This window comes from Rhinolophus sinicus, linkage group LG16, assembly GCF_036562045.2.
Source record: "Rhinolophus sinicus isolate RSC01 linkage group LG16, ASM3656204v1, whole genome shotgun sequence".
Lineage (NCBI taxonomy): Eukaryota > Metazoa > Chordata > Mammalia > Chiroptera > Rhinolophidae > Rhinolophus > Rhinolophus sinicus.
In genome coordinates, this window is record NC_133765.1 from 35,863,365 (window position 1) to 35,877,601 (window position 14,237).

The 14,237-nt window shown below is 56.2% G+C and overlaps 1 protein-coding gene across 22 annotated transcripts in view; it reads right to left on the reverse strand.

The window, feature by feature from the left end:
* NCOR2 (nuclear receptor corepressor 2) overlaps positions 1 to 14,237 on the reverse strand; it is a 184,401-nt gene that overhangs the window by 158,678 nt on the left and 11,486 nt on the right. For 21 of the 22 annotated variants that reach the window (XM_074321471.1, XM_074321472.1, XM_074321479.1 and 18 more), the window contains exon 2: positions 4,870 to 4,916. The exons of the other annotated variant lie outside the window; for it this stretch is intronic. The gene's annotated coding sequence lies outside the window, so the exon portion shown is untranslated. The remainder of the gene's footprint in view (positions 1 to 4,869; positions 4,917 to 14,237) is intronic. 22 annotated transcript variants of the gene reach the window in all.

Consider the following 14,237-nt stretch of genomic DNA (forward strand, 5'->3'; position numbering starts at 1 on the left):
TATAAACTTATTATTATTGCTGTCATTTTTGCCAATTTCAAAACTTACGCAGGTAGGTTTATAACCGTGACAGCAGGATAAAGACAAGACCGCCTGGATCCCTGGGGCTCGCTGGGGCCCCTGAAAGGCAGCGCCAACCCCCCTTCCAGGTGGGGGCAGGGAATACTATTCAATGGAAGGAGACACATGTCAGAGCCAGAGATTAAAAACAAGTACAATTATCAGGCAGGCATCCATCCATAATTGTGAATTTGATGTAATTAGGCACCCCACTAACTTCATTACTTATTTATTTACGGGATTGCTTATTTAATCTGTGGGCCTCCTTCCCCGAAAAGTCATCTTAGCTAACACCCCTCAAGAGAGGGAGGAGGGGGAGGAGGTCCCCTCTTCCGTCACCACCCCCATTCCTGGGCTTCCATGTCCCACTCCTGCCTTGCCCAGAATGGCTCCCCGAAGCCTGCATGACTGTGCACAGGATAACAGAACTGCACAAAGCCTGCGTGCTCAGTGCCAACAGACAACGCTTGGCCCGGAAGTCATGGACCCTCCTTTACACTCTCATCTCTCCAGCAGAGGTGACCCTGGTGGGAGAAGAGTGGTTTGGGCCCCACCAGCCACCAATTGCTGGTGTGACCCTCTGTACCGGCAAACACGTCAGAGCAACAAATGGGGCTGGTACTTTCCAGCTTGGAGGAGGAAAAAGAGCACTCAACTGTTGCTGAATGACTTTAGATAAGTCACCTGACCTCCCAGAGCCTCAGTTTCCTCACCTGTAAAATGGGAGTGTTGATTAAGAACATTCACAGCTAGCTCCCCCTAAAATCCCAACTGCCGCTACCCAGTGTCACCCATGGCCTCAGCCAATGCAATACGGCAAGAAAAAGCAATGAGAGGTGGAAAGACTTGCTGGCTTTATTTGTAATAGCCAAAAACTGGAAACAACCTAAATGTCCATCAGCTCACGAATGGATAAACAAACTGTGATACATTCATACGATGGAATATTACTCAGCAGTACAAAAAAAAGAATTACTGACAGAATTACTGACACATACAACAAACAACACAGGTGAATCTCAAAAACATGCAGAAAGAAGCCAAACATAAAAATGTACACACTTTATAATTTTATTATGAAAATCTAGAAGATTCTAGAACTCCTATGGCAGATCAGAGGGTGCTCCTGGTGGGCGGATGGGGATTCTTTTGGGGGTTATGGAAACCCTCTACATCATGACAGTGGTGGTTGCTATCTGAATGTTCACATTGGTCAAAACACTTTTTAACCCTAACAGGAAAACGTATCAGCCCACTAACCCCAGGCCAGTGCCCAGGGACCATTTCCCCACTTCCAGGTCAGATCTGCTGGTTCCATCACCATCCCTCAACTTCCCTAAGACTCAATTTAGGAGCGTTGGACAAGGTCAGGGTTTGCCTCTGCCCGTCAGGTCCCCACCTGCAAATGCAGGGTTATAAATAGCACGCTCCTTGGAGAGCTATTGTAAAGTGAACCATGGGGAATGTACCAGCTGCGGGCCCTGGCATACAGCAGGGGCCTCATTATGACTGCAGCAAAATGATGAACAGGCAAGCACCAGGCCCAGGTGGACAGGACTGGCCAGGATGCTTGACCCCAGACACACACAAGCCCCCAGCAGACGAGACTCCAGGCCTGGGCAGCTGCCCCCATCACCGCCGGCTCCAGGCTGCCGCGTCTCCAGCATTTAACTGATGCCTGCTTCCAGGACAGGACAGGGCTCCTTGGCTCCACCCACCCGCTCCTCCCGAGAGGAGGAAGATGGGCACCCTGTGGGGACGGGCTGGCCCTGAGGGTGGCACAGTGCGCCCTGGGAGCTCATTTTGAAACAGGAGCCTGTGGAGAGGACGTCCTGGTGGAGAAGGGCGGCTTGGCGGTCTGGCTGTCACGTACACACTAAGCGGAGCAGGACAAGCGTCACCCCAGAGCCCACCCAGTTATGAAAGAAAAAGATAATAATAGGAGGGCTCCAGGGTAGGGGCTCCAGGGACTGGGGGGCGGTTCTGTGCCGGCTCACGTGCCCCTGTCTGAGGACTACCCCGTGAGTGATGGAGCGGGCAGACGGCGCCTGGGAGCCATGACGGCAGGGGCGTCCCCCGGGCCCGATTAGAGGGCCTGCCGCAGGCAGACACGCTCAACTGTCAGCCGTGTCCTCCCAGCCTGCCATCAGAGGCACCATTAATTGCTGTCATTTGAGGGTGGCCTGTGGGGAAAGGGAGGGGATTGTGGGGAGGGGAGGGGAAGGAAGGAAGAGGAAGAGTGAGATGGAGGGAGGAGGGGAAGGAAGAGGGGGCAGAGGGGGGAGGGAAGGAGAGGAGGTGGAGGCACCGCTTGCACAGGGCTGAGCCTCCTGAGCTGGAAGGGAAGAGACCCACACACGCCTCCTCCTCCATCTAACAGAGGGACCAGGGCCCTGCCTCACTAGGGACAAAGCCAGAGGACCCATTGCCTAGGAGGGACAAATAGAGTCCAGAGAGGTATGATTCTGCAGGAATCAAGCCTCCTGGCCCCTCCCCCACACACAGCCTGGTCGCTTCCTCCCCAGGGAACCCAGAAAGCCTGGCTTCCCCAGTCTCCCATTCACTGTCAGCCTCCACCCATACCTTACCCCTCACCCTCATCAGTATACCACCAGGCACCACGCTGGGAGAAGTTCAAAGCCAAACCCCTTTCCCACCCATGCCCTGGGCTCAAGCAGCTGCCCATCCTAGGATCAAAACCTACACCTGCTTTCAGGGATACCTGAAGGCCACCTCCTCCAGAACCTACACCAGCAGAAAGGATTCCAGAGCAGGGCTCCCTGCATTCCAATCCTCCTTCTGCCACTTGCACACTTGGGGACATCACATCGTCTCCCTGTGCCTCGGTTTCCTCATCTGTACAATGGGGATAACAACAGGGCCCACCTCGTCGAGTGTGTCTGAGGATTAGACGATGTGCCTCCACAAAGCGCGGAAAAGGGGGTCTGACGCCACATGAGCATGGAGGGGTTTGATGCTGCTGGTCCGCCACCACCCCAGACACCGTCCCCTTGACCCTCACACATCGCATCTTCTACTGCTTATGCGCTTACCCAGTTCCTTCTCAGAAATGCCTGCCCCCCCCATCCCCGCCTCCAGGCCTCCCCAGGAGAGGAGGGCTCAGCAAAGGCCCGAGCTGCCAGCAGAAAGCTACATGGCACGGCGTCCACACCGCGCCAGTCTCCGGAGCACCCACCCCACTGCCTCCTTCCCAGCCGCCAGTCCCGACAGGCCTGCTCTTGGGCTGAGGAGCCACTTGGGCCCTGCCAGGGAGCTCCTGGGAACACAAGGCTCTCTCCGCAGGGGGAGGGCCCCTCTACCCCCTCCCCCATCTGTCTGCCTCCCTCCTCCCTCAGAGGTGATGGATCGCCCCAGAGGAGGAAGCTAAGTGCTTGCAGACAAAAAGCCCTTTTATCGTCCTCGGGTGGGCCACTGGCATGACAAGCAGATAACTCAGCCACAGAGGAAGGCTCTCCATTAGGCCTACGGATTGATGGAGAGCCAGAGGCAGAGGAGGACGAAGGGAAAACATCCAGGCAAGGCCACCTTCCTTCCAACTTCAGGCACGCTAGGCAGAAAACCTGAGCTAACCACCTGGGGGGACTGCCACACCAGCGTCGCCCATGCCTCCCCATTTCCAAGATGAAACCCACAGCTGCAGGGCCCAGGGCCTGGCTCAGGAAGCAGGTAACCTCCAAAACTGTTTTTCCTGGGGGGACCCTAAAGGCTCAGGAACAAAGAAGAGAGGCCTGTCCCAAGAAACCCCACCCACGTGACTCATGCAGACGCCTACAAACCAAGATGGCCATTCCACACAGCCTCAGGGCCTTTGCACGGTGGTTCCTCTGACTGGGGCACCCTCCAGAGACCTGCATGCTCCCTTCCTCTCCTGCTGCAGGTCTCAGGGAGGCCCTCCCCCCCTCCGCCACCCCCCGCCCCCCACGCACTCCAAGCCCCTCCGCTGGCTCTGCATCTCAGTGCCTCCCACCAAAGAACACACTGTCTGCCCCTCAGTAGGAATATGTCAGGGTCCCCGAGACGCTCACATGGTTCGAGTCCCACCTCTTTGCTTCCAGGTCAGACTTGAAACAGGTGACCCATCTATGCCTTTACAAACGGGGAGACTGAGGCACAACAGCCCATTTGAGAGCATTGCTGCGAGGGTCACAAAACGGGGTGAAACATGAAAAGCACTCACTCTGATTATCAGCTTGTTGAGCACCTACTCTGTGCCAGGCAGTGCTCAGTATTAGCTCATTTAGTTCTCGCAGCAGCCATGTGAGTGGATATTGTTATTCGCCCAGTTTACAGATGGGGAAATGGAGGCACAGGGAGATGGAAGCTTGCCTGGGTGCCCCAAGTGAAAGTGCCACCAGGAACCCAAGCCACCTCCTCTCCCGCTGGGCACAGTGACCACGATGCCACATAAGTGTCCCACCCAAGGGCTTCCTCCAACACCAGCCACCCCCACACGTGCGCCCTTCCACAGGCCCTGTTGTCCCCAAGCCTGGAACCCGCCATTAGAGCACAGAACCCCAGAGACAGAGAAAACCATGTCCTACATCTGCACCGCCAGGGACCAGCCCTTCTCCCAGGCATCATTGGAAAAATCACTGCACTTGGCCTGAAAATATCCCCTCCCCAGCCGTTCCCACCCTGCGCACTCTGGGTGCACGCCCCACCCCTCAAGGCCATGCCGAGACCCACACTACATCCACCAGGTGGAATGGGCTCCCAGTTACTTCCAACACCTTGCCCATGAGAAGGTCCTGGTCACGTGAATCCGAGTGGGGACAGATGTGAACCTACCAGAAACGGCTGCCAGAGACGCTCCAAGACTCAGGGGGCGGGAGAACCTGCGGGAGAAAACAGGGTCTTGTTAGTCAAAGTCGCAGCCTCCGCAGTGGGGTGCCAGCAGGTCCACAGCAGCGTGTGGGCAGAGATGGCGAGGCCCACGGGCCTGGCACCTGTGACATCAGGCCAAGCACTTCTCCACGAGAGCCCCGTGGGGCAGGCACTCCTATCCCACTTGACAGAGAGGGGAACTGGGGCTGAGAGAGTCTTTAGTGTCGTGCCTCCAGTCCCAGAGCCAGGCGGTCACAGCTGGGACTCCAATCCAGACCACAGGGTCATAAAGGCAGCCACAGCCCAGCAGGGCCACCCAGGGGCCCGGGGCCCATAGCACCTGTTACCTTGACACTCCTCCATGAACTCCCAGAGGACACTATAAACAAGAGTGAGTGACACCTGAAGGAGGGGCCGGCCTACTGTTCTCACTCAAGAGTTTCTGAGCCTCCATTCAGAGTCAACACCAGGACAATGGAAGCTGGCGTCCAGAATATAAAAGGGTGCCCCCAAATAAGTAAGAGGCAGCCAAGCCAACAGAAAAACAGAGGAAACACTTGATCACACTGGACGAAAGTGGACATACAGATGGCCTTAGTGAGCACATGAAAAGATGCTCAACATCATTAGTCATCGGGAAAGTGCAAATTAAACCCCAAGACCACTGCACACCCAGGTGGACGAGGTGCTAAAAGGAAAGACAGACAATACCCAGTGTTGGGGAGAACAGCAGCCAACAGGAAGCCTCAGACATCGCCGGTGGGGTGGGTACTAGGCGGAGCAGCTGCTTTGGGAAACAGTTTGGCAGTTTCTCATTCAGTTAAACATACACTTGGGTGACCGTAGGACCCAGCAACTCCACTTCTGGGTATTTCCCCAGGAAAAATGAAGACATATGTCCACACAGACTCGCACATGAGCGTTCCTAACAGCTTTGCTCATCATCACAGTGGACTGGAGACGATCCAACGATCCATCACTTGGCGAGGGATAAACACACGGTGGTGGTAGGTCCACACCGCGGAGCACACCACGACACGAACAAACTGCAGGTACGCCCCACCACGTGAAGGGAGGTCAGGCTGACCTGAGCACAGATGCCAGACTCCAGCTGCACACACTGGGATCCCACATACGTGAGCTGAGAAAGGCACAGCGCCACGGTCACGTGTATGGAGGTCTACAGAGGTAGCGCAAGGAGGTGAATCCCACAAGTTAGGATGCTGATCACCTGCAGAGAAAAGACGGCGGGTGGCTACACGAGTCTCCCTTATAATTATGCATTAACCTGTACCCGTGTTTACGCATTCTTTACGGTACCAGCGTCTGCACAAAAAAGAATGTTAAAAAACAGTACAGTGGGCAGAGCTCTACACTGAGTCCAAAGACCTGGCTGTGGTCCCAGCTCTTCCCCTGACGGATGCCACCTTGGGCAAGCCCCCAGCTGTCTCTGAGCTCAGTTTTCCTATCCAGAAAATGGGGCTGCGCCCCATGGTTGTCTCCAAGGCCCGCTCATGCAAACACTTCTCCGTCCTGAGTAGACCTCCTGCAGCTTCCATCTTCCCATCGCAAACCCTCAGTGGGGTCAGGTCAAATTCTACAAAACTCACCAGGGGCCTAGGGGCCCGATGTGCTGCCTGCTGCTTTGAAGAAAGGGAAGTGACACCCACGTGCCCCTCCACATGGCTGCCAGAACAGGCGGTGAGAACCATGCTAGGCCAGAGAAGCAAACCATAGGACGTGCTCTGCAAAAGCCTAAGCTAGACCCGGGGACCCTGCAGATCCGGGCACTGGCGCCCAAGGGGCAAGTGTAACTTCAGAAGTGGTCCCTGCGGGTTGGAGCTTGTGACTTCCGGCACTGGGGTGGGGGTGGGGGGCGGAAGAGGACCTCACACACCCCACAGCCGCCTGGGCCAGCCTGGCACGTCTTTTCACAACAGGTGAGCAGGGGACCCTCCCTGTCCCCTGGGGTCAGGTGTCACCCTCCCTGTCATCATGGTAGAGAGCAGCCCAGACAGTGGAGAAAGAGGGAGGCAGGCTCCACAGCCCTTCCATTTGGAACCCACTGGAATATTTTATGTTCCTTCTCAAGTGACAGCTGAGGCGTGCCGGGCCCAGCGCAGGCTCTCCTTGAAGCTGCCAGAGAGGCAATCACCAAGTTCACCGAGGTCTGATTCCCCACCAGCAATGGCAGTGGGGCGGCAGGCGGCGTGGATGGGAGCCAGCAGACAGCGCCTGGAGCAGCCCAGCGGGGAGCAGGGAGCTGTGGCCCAACAGAGAGGGCTCAGCCCACCCAACAGTAGGGGACACAGTCCCTCCCAAGGGGGCACACAATCAGGGGAGAACTGGGGGGCACCCTGACCCTGGCCCGTGAGCACCTCCAGCCCCAAGTCCATCTGTCCTGATACCAGACGAAACCACTGCGCCCGCCATCACAACAGGAACGCCCCTTCCACCGGAGTTCTCACTGCCAGACCCTGGGCCTCTTCACAGCCCTGCCAGGCGGGCACTGTCCTGACCTTAGTCACAGATGGGGAGACAGAGGCCCAGAAAGGCTCAGCAACCCCCTGGGATTGACAGCCAGAGAGGGGCGGGCAGGTGGGAACCAGGGCGTCTGCCCTCTGCCGCCCCACCCTCCACTCCCTACACCCCCATTTTGGCCCCAACTGTGCTTCTCAGAAACCCCCACCCATCTCCTGGCTACGGGTGTGGGGCGTCTGCAGAGACAGCAGCCGACAGGAGCAATTAGACGCCAGGAAGGAGCCGGGATATCGACCGCTTCTGGAGGAAGGGGGGCCGTGTCGGCAGCTGGGCTCCCAGCCAAGCTCGGGGCAGGCGGGAGGGCCGGGGGCTTCACTCCCAGGCCTGTGCAGGCGGCAGCACAGAGAAGCCATCTATCTGTCCACCTGTCTGTCCTCCAGCCCACCGATAGCCCACAGGGACTGGAGCCCCCCTTCCTAGGGTTTCACTGGGCCGGGCATAATGCTAAGCCCTTCATGCCTATTAATTGGTTTAATTCTTACACCCGCCCTACATACTAGGTACTCTGACCCTCCCCAGGTGGGGGCAATGAGGCAGAGAAAGGCAAGCAAGCTCGCCCGGCTTCCCACAGCTGAGATGTGCATCCAGGCATCCGCCATAACCTCACGTTACCTCTGCCAGACACCCCCTGGGAGCCCCCAGCAGGGTGAGAACCAGAGAGCAGGTTCTCTGGGAATAGTGCACTGGGGATGGATTGGGCAGAAATTCGGGAAGCCTCTAGATGCCCCTCAGTGGCCCCACCATAGGCTCCTTGTAAAGGTAATGCAGGTTTTGCACGTGGCGCACAAGGCAAGTGCCCCAAAATGTTAGCTGCTGAGTCCCCCCGAGGAGGCTGCCTGGCACTGGATCCTGGTGGTTGCCGGAAGAAAAACCACTGCAGACCCTTCCCCACCAGGAGTGGGGTGTGGGCCATTAGTGGCTGCAGGGCGGGCCAGGGGCTGCCTGGAGAGCAGGGGTGCTGGGCAGCTATCGAATGCCAGAAGCAATTAATTATCTGGGTCAAGAGACAGTGAAAGAGATTTGTCACCAGGGCCTAGGGGACAGTCCAGCGAGTCTGGCAACCCAGGCAGGAGGGGAAGGACAGTTCCCACTGACCTGGGCCTGAGAGAGGTCAGGACCCTCATACACATCGTCCAGAACTTCCCTCCTCCCCACCACCCACAGGCCTTCTCTTGGTGCTCCCCACTCACAGACTCAACCTTCCGTGGAACTCTCCCCGACCCAACACTAGCCCCTGACCCAGAGAGGTCACAGACACCCCGCAGCGTCCGTGACCTGTGCACCAGGAGGCAGCAGCCAGTCTTGCAAGCGGTGACACTACACAGATGGGGACACTGCATGGCAGCAGCCCGGGACCTCGCCTGGAAGCCGGCTCCGATCCCAGCTGCACCAGTGTTTTGGCTGGGCGACGCCACGCGTGTTGCTTAACTCCTCTGAGGCTGCGCCCTCTGCTATAAAATGGAGACAATAACCAGGGGAGCTAATAACTAAAATCAGGCCAGCTCGGCTCAAACCCCAGCTCTGCCATTTTGTAAAGCCTGAGAAAGTCACCTTGCTTCTCTGCACCTCGGTTTCCCCATCTGTAAAATGGGGGTAATGCCAGGGGCTCCTCTGTGTGACACATATGGCCTGGCATACAGCAGACACTGAGCTTAAGCTCGCTGTTGGGGTTCACCAGCCCGCCTCCCCAGGGCCCTGAGCCCAGCCACCACCCTGCTCAGACGCCCAGCAGTCAATACCCCCAGCACCTTGGACACAGACTCAGGCCCTGAGCCGGGCCAGGATGAGACCTCACGAAGCACAGACCCCCGCCCTGGCCTCTGAAGCAGAACCTGGTGGGAGCTGCAGGCGTTGGCGGCTGCCACTCACATACCAGGCTTGGTGGCTGGTTGTCATGAAGAACAGAAGCATCCAGATACACGCAGCCCTCCATCCCCACATCCTCTGAGGCTAGGATGTGGGGGTACCTACCGGGCACAGGCCTTCCCAGGAGGCTCCCTCAGCTTTCAGCCCCTCGTGTCTGCACCAAATCGCTCCACACACACACCCCGACACACGGCCCCTCCCTTGCTGCCCCCACTACACAGATGGGAAAACCGAGTCCTGAAGCAGCCAGCAGAGGGCAGCCTCAAACCTGTTCTCTCAGATCCCATGGGAGCAAGATCTCGGCTCTGCAGGTGTTCAGGAGCCCAGGTCACTGGGGCCGGGGACTGGCACTGAGTCAGAGTGAGAAACTCGGCGGAAACTGAAAACAGCCCCGGAGGCTGGGCCTGCTCCCAGGAGTGAACCGCGCTGATTCACAGGCAGCCCCGGGGCCTGTGTTGGAAAGTTCCTGCTTCTGTGGCCAGGGTGGGGGTAGGGACTGAGCAGCACCGAACAGCCTCTAGGCCTGGGGCCCCTCTCTGGCCAGAGGGGGAGCAACGCTCCATGCACAAAGCTGCTGGATCACACCCAGGCTCGCCCACAACCCAGTGCCCTCGAGACCTGCCAACCCCAGCCAAGCTGTGCCCCTCAGGGGTGCTCGCGGCTGTCGGGCGGGCAGCAGCAGAGCCCCCTGCAGAGGCCGTGACCTCAGGATCTGGCCTGAGACCTGGCTTCAGTCCCACTCCACCGCTCTCTAGCTGTGTGACCCTGGTATGTTGCTCAACATCTCTGAGCCAGTGCCTTACCCATGACATGGAAACTCTCATCTCGCAGAACTGACTTAAAAACTCAGTGAGAAAATATTACCTACAGAGCGCCCAGCACACAGTTTAAGTGCTCAACGAACACGTATACTTCCAGCTCCCAAATGGGTTTTTTATCGAGGTGAAATTCGCATAACAAAATGAACTATTATAAAGTGAACAAGTCAGAGCTATTTAGCACCGTCACAAGGCTATGCAACCACCACCCCTATCTACAGTTTCCCCAAAAATAAGACCGGGCCTCACATTAATTTTTGCTCCAAAAGACACATTAGGGCTTATGTTCAGGGGATGTCATCCTGAAAAATCATGCTAGGGCTTATTTTCCAGTTAGGTCTTACTTTTGGGGAAACATGGTAGTGCTAAAGCATTTCCACCTCCCCCAAAAAGGAGACCCCCTACCCAGGGAGCAGTCTCTCCCCATCCCCAACACCAGCCTCTGGCAACCATTAATCCGATTTGCCCATTCTGGACATTTCATGGCAATGGAATCATACAGTACGTGGCTCTCGTGTGTGGCTTCTTTCCCTTGGTGTGTCTTCCAGGTTCGTGTATATATAAAATGTATCAGCACTTCATTCCTTTTTATGGCTGAATAGTATTCTGTTGTATGGATACACCAATCATGTATTTTTAAAATAAGGACAATAAATACAGAAACGTACCATGACAAAATATGTAAATATACACAGATATGAAATTGTAGAAAACTGTTCAATTATAAAGTAAACAACCATAATGACTGGGATGGTATGGAAGCTGGTTAGTGGGAGGAACCAGCTAGCAGGCTCAAATATCAGGCCTCCAGTGTCCAGGCCCCGCTGTGCTGTGTGACCCTGAGCCAACTGCTCACCCTCTCTGGGCCTCAGCCTGACCATGTGTAAACAAGAGCACTGGAGGGAACAACCTCAGGGGATTTCCTACCTCTACGATTCTCAGGACCTCCAAGTGTCCCTCAGCCCAGAGAGGTTGTGGCAGCCAGGAGGGTGACGGGCTGCCCCATGCTGGTGACGAGGACAAGCTCCTCTGGGCTGCCTGGAGACTCTGCCAGGGAGAGCTCTGGGCCACCACACGTGGCCTCAGGGCAGAAAGGGAACCTCGGGGTGCCCTGCCCTCCCCAGCCTAAGCCACAACCCACATGTTGAGTCTTGAGGCGTCTCAGGCCTCTACCTGCTATGTTTGTAGCACAACATTGCAAAATGAATCCGGGGGCACCATCGCTCACTGACCCCAACCCCACCCTGGGCCCTTAAGGGACTGTCTCCCTGTACAAGAAACAGTAACCAGGGGCACCAGCTCTCCCCTGGGCTGGTCCACTGGTCTGCCGGTTCCAGGCAGGTTGGAAGCCACTCAACAGGGCCACTCGAGGGACAAGTGCCCCGGGTCCAGCACCTGTCCTCCCCCTCCTCCAGGCCACACCAGGCCCGGTCTTGCTGCCAAGGGATCCATTCGGCCATCAGCACAAACTGACCGAGCCCTACTACGTCCCAACACTGTTCCAGGCCCTGGAGCCCAGGATGGATAACAGACGCAGCTCCTGCTTCCTGGGAGTGACCTTTGGATTGGGGAGATGGACAGCTCACAAGGGTTTGAATCGACTGAGAAATTCCATACACCCACAACTACAGACAGTAAGTGGGCGCTGCTTGATGGGGTGGTCAGGGGGGACCTCCTGAGGGTGACAGCTGACTATGTCCTGATGGCAGAAAGAAAGCTGCCGTGCCAATCTCCAGGGAACAGCATGCCAGGTGAGGGAACAGCACTGCAAAGGCCCAGGGGTGGGAAGACGTGAGCCAGGAGCAAGGGTGGAGCAGCTTCCCAGCGGCCTCAGGGCCTCTGGACCTCAGGACCTCAGAGAAGGAGAACAGCGGAAGCTGTGGGACCAGAAGCTGACGAGTCTTATTCTCCTTCTGACAGGCTCCCTCTGGCTGCAGCACGGATAACAGATGGCAAAACAAGAGTGGATTTGGGGGACCAGGAGGAGGTCACTGCACATGTCCAAGCCAGACAGTGGGGGCAGGTCCATCACGGGGCCTGGTCGGCCGTTACTAGGTTTTGTTATTATGATTTTTTTTCACTTCTATACTTTTTTCTTTTACTATTTATGTTTATGTGGTTGCCTTGTTATCATTATTGATACAAAAATGGAGGTCTCGCCTGCAGTGGCCCTGCCCACAATGCCAGCATACTGCTACCGTTACTGTTACCGTGTTGTGTGGTTAGGGCACACGGAGCCCCTCGGCTGTGTCCCGCCCCACAAAATGCAGGGATGCTTATGGCATCCCTGCATGTCCTGTGACTGGCACTCAGCCAGTGGGACAGTCCCACACCATGAAAGTCACCTCCTCACGCAGTTCTCAAATGGCCTGGCTATTCAAAAAAAACAAAAACCTGCCAGAACATGAGCTTTTTTTAACGTCACTTTCATGTACTTCCAATAGCGAAAGGCTTCTGATCTCACTTCTCTTGAATCTACACTTTCTCATTCTGAGTGGGAGCCGGCACCGCCTTCCTTTCGTTTCCCTTCATACTGTAGTTGGGGCATTACACTGATTTTTGTTGTTGTTAATTCTGTGCAAAGTGAGGACTGTTACGGAGGAATTTCAGTGCCAAGAGTGAAGGGGATTTTCCAAGTATGAGCTGTAAATACTGTTCAAAGCTGTTGGGATGCTGTGCGGCACTGGGCCAGTTAGCTGACCTCTCTGAGCCTCATTTAGCTGCTCGCCTGTAATACAGGGAAAGTGATGATCACTGCTAGCTCCTGAGATTGAGAAGATCAAATGAATTTAGGCGGCATGTGCCAGCCACTATTAGATACCCACAAAAAACACACAGCCCTCAGTCCACCACAGGCAGCTGAAGGGCCTGGAGGCAGGTGGGCAAAAGCCCCCAGCACAGGCCCCAGCTGGGCAGGGGGTGGAGGATAAAACCCCAAACTCCTGCCTGGGCCAGGTGGCTCATTGCCCGCCAGGCTTTCATCTCCAGGAGATAAGCCCCCGGCTCAAGTTCACATTCAGGATCAAATGAACCCACTTAATCGCCTTAGGGATCTCCACTGAGCCTGGGGAGCCTGCGGAGGAGGGCCGTGGAGGAAGGCCGCTGAGCCCCCTCCATCCAAGACCCCCACCCACATGGCCAGGGACAGAGAGGGCAACGTCATGGGCATCCTGCCCACACACCCCTGGGCACCATCCACTGGGGTGACCCCAAGGATAGATGCATGCACACAGGCCGTCAGAGTCTACGCACACGTCATGTGCTCCCCTCACCATCACAAAGCCCCTACTGTGTGCCATGTGCCTGGGGCAAAGTGACTTGCTTAATCCCCACACAATCCAGGAGGTAAGCACTACCACAAACCCCATTCTACAGATGGGGAAACTGAGGACTGGAAAGAGCCAGCTCCAGGTGATACAAGCTCCTCATGGGACCCCCTGCAACTCTCATTTCATTTCTCAGAGGGGGAAACCGTGGCATGAACAGGCCTTAAATCACCACCACATTACAATGTGGCTGGGGAGGCAGGGCACATGCCTGCCTCGTTCCCAGCTGTGTCCTAGCACCAAGGACAGCTCCCTGCACAGAGTAGGTACTTAATGAAAGCATCTGAATGAACAAAATCTATACACTGGGCACCGACTCCAAAGAAAACGCCTTCACGGGGCGCCTCTGCCCTCCAGACAGTCCTCTCTGAGATCCCATCAAGTACCACAGGGGCCCTGGGCAGGGTGACTATCCCCCTCAGAGGACAATGTGTGGAGTCATCACTGGTTGTCCAAATGCAGGAAGAAAGGATGGGGGTACCACTGGCATACAGACAAGGGACGCTGCTAAACATCCTACGATGTTCAGGACAGCCCCCCAAACAGAATTATCCAGCCTAAATACCAGTAGTACCCAGGTTGAGAAACCCCGCTGTGCTGCATTCACTCAAGCATCAATTGAGCACCTACTGTGTGCAGGGCTGCACAACAATCCTGGAAGGAGACGAGGTCACAGGGCTCCATGTCACACAGCAACTGCAGGGCACAGGAAGGACTCAAACCTGGGTTCAACTGACTTAAAGCCCCACCTCAGAGCCACCATATGTCCTGACCCATCCAT